This window comes from Rhinopithecus bieti, unplaced genomic scaffold, assembly GCF_001698545.2.
Source record: "Rhinopithecus bieti isolate Rb0 unplaced genomic scaffold, ASM169854v2 scaffold_4709, whole genome shotgun sequence".
Taxonomy (NCBI): Eukaryota; Metazoa; Chordata; class Mammalia; order Primates; family Cercopithecidae; genus Rhinopithecus; species Rhinopithecus bieti.
Window position 1 is genome coordinate 916340 of NW_016805139.1, and position 3579 is coordinate 919918.

A 3579-nucleotide genomic window follows, 5' to 3' on the forward strand; every position below is an offset into this window, starting at 1 on the left:
TTTTTTAACTTATTTTCTTGTTTATTAGTTTTCTATTGCTGTATAACAAATTAGCACAAACTTAGTGATTGAAAACAATACACATTTTTTTCTCACAGTTTCTCTGAATCAATAGACTGGGCACGTAGTTGGGTTCCCTGTTCAGGGTCTCCTGCAGCTATAATCAAGGCATCAGCTGGGGCTGCAGTCTGTTCTGAGGCTTAACGAGAGAAACATCCACTTTTGTGGACAGAACTTGGTTCTTTACAGCTGTAGGGGTTTCAGTTTCTTACTGGCTGTCAGCTGGATGCTGCTGTCAGCTCCTAAAATCTGCTCTTAATTTCTTGCCCAAAATTGGCAGCCCACATGGGCAGCTCACTTCTTCAAAGCCAGAAAAGGATGGAGAGACTCCAGCAAGCGGGTAACTACAATCTAATGCACACTCTGTCGCCTTTGCCATATTCGGTTGGCCAGAGGCAAGTCATGAGTCAGACACACACTCAAGGGAAGGGATCCACAATGGCCTGATCACCAGCAGGCAGGGGCCATGGGGCCCACCCTAGGGCCTCCCCACCGCCACGAATGGTTTAAACAAAGTAGATGTTTTCTCACTTGCAGAAGAAATCCAAAGGTAGGTGGTTCAGGGTGGCACTATAGTCATCAGGGACCCCAGCTCCTTCAAGCTCTCCAGCCTCCAGTCCTGAGGGTTTGGCCTTCCCCATAAAGGACCAAAAAACTGATGGAGCTTCAGCCAGTCATCCACAATCCAGGCAGCAGGATGAAGAAAAAGAAAAAAAAAATTGTGCAAGACACCTACTCCCTTCCTTTTAAGGATACTTCTCACAAGTATCACTAATATCTTTAGCCCATATCCCACTGACCAGAACCTGGTCGAGGACTCAACCTTGCTGCAAAGGCATCTGGGAAATGTAGCTCCTCCTGAGACTAAAGAGGAGGAAGAGAAGGGGTTGAAAAGGAGGAAGAAAGTGGCAGTCTCTGCTACACTGAACATCAACAAAGTGGGCCAGATAGGAGAGAAAGAACAAAGCAAATCCCAGGTGACAGCTCTTGGGATCTTTTGTGAGAGCACGGAGCAGTCCTGGAAGCACCCAGGAATCACCAGGAAGGACTGTCCGGCGGGGCTGAAGGCCCTGCATCATCATTTAGATGGCATGGATGATGCTATTTCCAGGATCCCATTTCATACCCAGGCCAATGAGGCCTGGAAAACTCATTAAATAATCCAGTGGTTCTCAGATTAAAATAATCATCAGAATCACCTATTTGCTTAATAATTCAGATCCAGAACCTGATTCTAGATATGCTGAATTAGGATTTCTTAAAGTAAGCCCAGAAATTTTTATCAAACCAAGCTCTTAGAGAGTCTAATGGCTATCAAGTTTAGAAACTACCATTGTAGATATTTTCAAAAAATAATTACTTCATCTTTTCCCAGTCTCCAAGCTAAGTTTCCTAGACTTGGGATATAAACTTACTGGTTAATCTAAATATCTGTCCAGTGATTCCAATGACTCTACTCCTGTATAAGAGTGTATTAACTTAATCATATCAAATAATTGGCATCATGAGGTGATCTAGAAGGGCCCAGCATCACTTAGTTAGAGTATTTTTCAACCTCGGAACTTTTGATATTTTGGGTAGAGTAACTCTTTGTTGTAAGGAGCTGTCTGATGCATTGTAGGATGTTTGGTAGCATCCCTGGCCTTCATTCCCTAGATGACAACAGCACTACCTCCAACTATGTTAACCAAACCATGTCCAGACATTGGCAAATGGTAGCCAAAGGCAAAATCACTTCCAGTTGAGAACCCCCAATCGTGAAATGCCATCCTTAGTATTTCACAGAAGCCCAGAAAATTCATGGCAACAGAAGTATTAAATAACACTGGATGGGAATTAAGAAAATGTACATGAAATCTTATATTCTGGCTAAGACAATCCGTGCCTCCATTTTCCTGTGTGTATAAAACTATGTGTTCTATATACTTCTATATAATTTCCAGAGCTTGAGTGCTCACCTCACATTAATTTTTTTCAATTTGTGTATTACTTACCCCTCCACTGAGTGGGGAGGTAAAGGAGGCTGGTGATCAAATTTCTTCAACTTCATTATGTTGCTACCTTGCAACACAATAATCTCTACTCTAAGCTAGCCTCAAATATCCTGTTTCTCATAAATAGGCTTAAATAAGGGAGGTGTGCTATAGACATGCTTTATGCTAAAATAAAAAGAACACATAATAAATAGATGGAATTTAAACTTTTATTAATAAATCATGATTTTCTATTGAATACATAATAAAGTACAATTAACAATAACATAACATTCCAACATTAAAAATCATAACTTTCAGAATCACCTTGATCAATATATAAAGCTTTAGTTCCTGGAAAAATAATATTTCAACAGTGTTCTTCTCGTATGCAAAACAGCTTCCCAAAATAGGAGATTCGTGAATGAAATTTTATAAAGCTTCCCGTGTACAAAAGAGATTGACTCCACATCAACTGTCCCCTACTGAAAATCCAAACCATAAAGGCTTGAAGGACCAGAATGGAGCCACATTCTATTAAAATTATCAAAGATAAAATCTTAAAGATCTACAAATGGAAGGAACATGGAGCTACCTTCTATCACTAATTCAATATACAGGGCAAATGTGGTATATCGTGGCCTCAAGACAACATAAGATAGAATGATTCTTGAATATGTAGCGACAGACATAGCAATATTATCTCTATTACAGAGACACATGTATACCAATTTATAACTTTTCTTAGCAGTAAGAAACTCAGAAATCATCTAGGAAATATCTATTTTCCTATGTTACAATTGAAATGAAAATGACAATGTATTTTGTAAAATGATGCAATGTGGTACCGTCTTGATGAGACATGAAAACACAACTCACTGGCTAGAAATAGCTATAAAACAAGCCTACTTTCACTGATATATACTTATTTTAAAAGTTATACTTACTGCTTAGTTTTCTGAAGAAAGAAGGATAACGGTCCTCTATTCAAAGTAGTGATAAAAATAATTGCACCTCAAATTACTCCCAGTGTAACATAAGATATTTAATATTAACATAAATATCATTTGTATAGATGATAGAAAAATTCTAATTTCTTAAAAGTGCTATGCCTTCCTGGAATTTGAAAACAAAAAAAAAGTGAGGAATATACTCTTCTGCCTGTCCAACAGAAGCCTCTGCTGCGAATGTAAAAGGTTCTGAAGCTCATCCACAAATGAGTCTACTTACTATAAGTGTCTTAAATTTACAATGTGCAAAAAACTAATGCACCCAAGAATATATCATGGCACCTTGCCCAATGGTAACCACTTGGCAGACTCAAATAATAAGCACCTTCATAGGGAGAAATCTTGCCAAGGGAGAATTTACAACATATTTTTAGAAAGAAATGAGTATTCAATCATTCAATAAAGCAAATCAGAAAAAGTAAGGTTGTCAAAAGAACTCCAGATTATATGCCAGCAGGTTAATAAAATGGTTCTTTTTTTAAAAAATGACAAAGAAAAATAATAGATCCTTTTTTTTTTTTTTTTTTTTTTTTTTT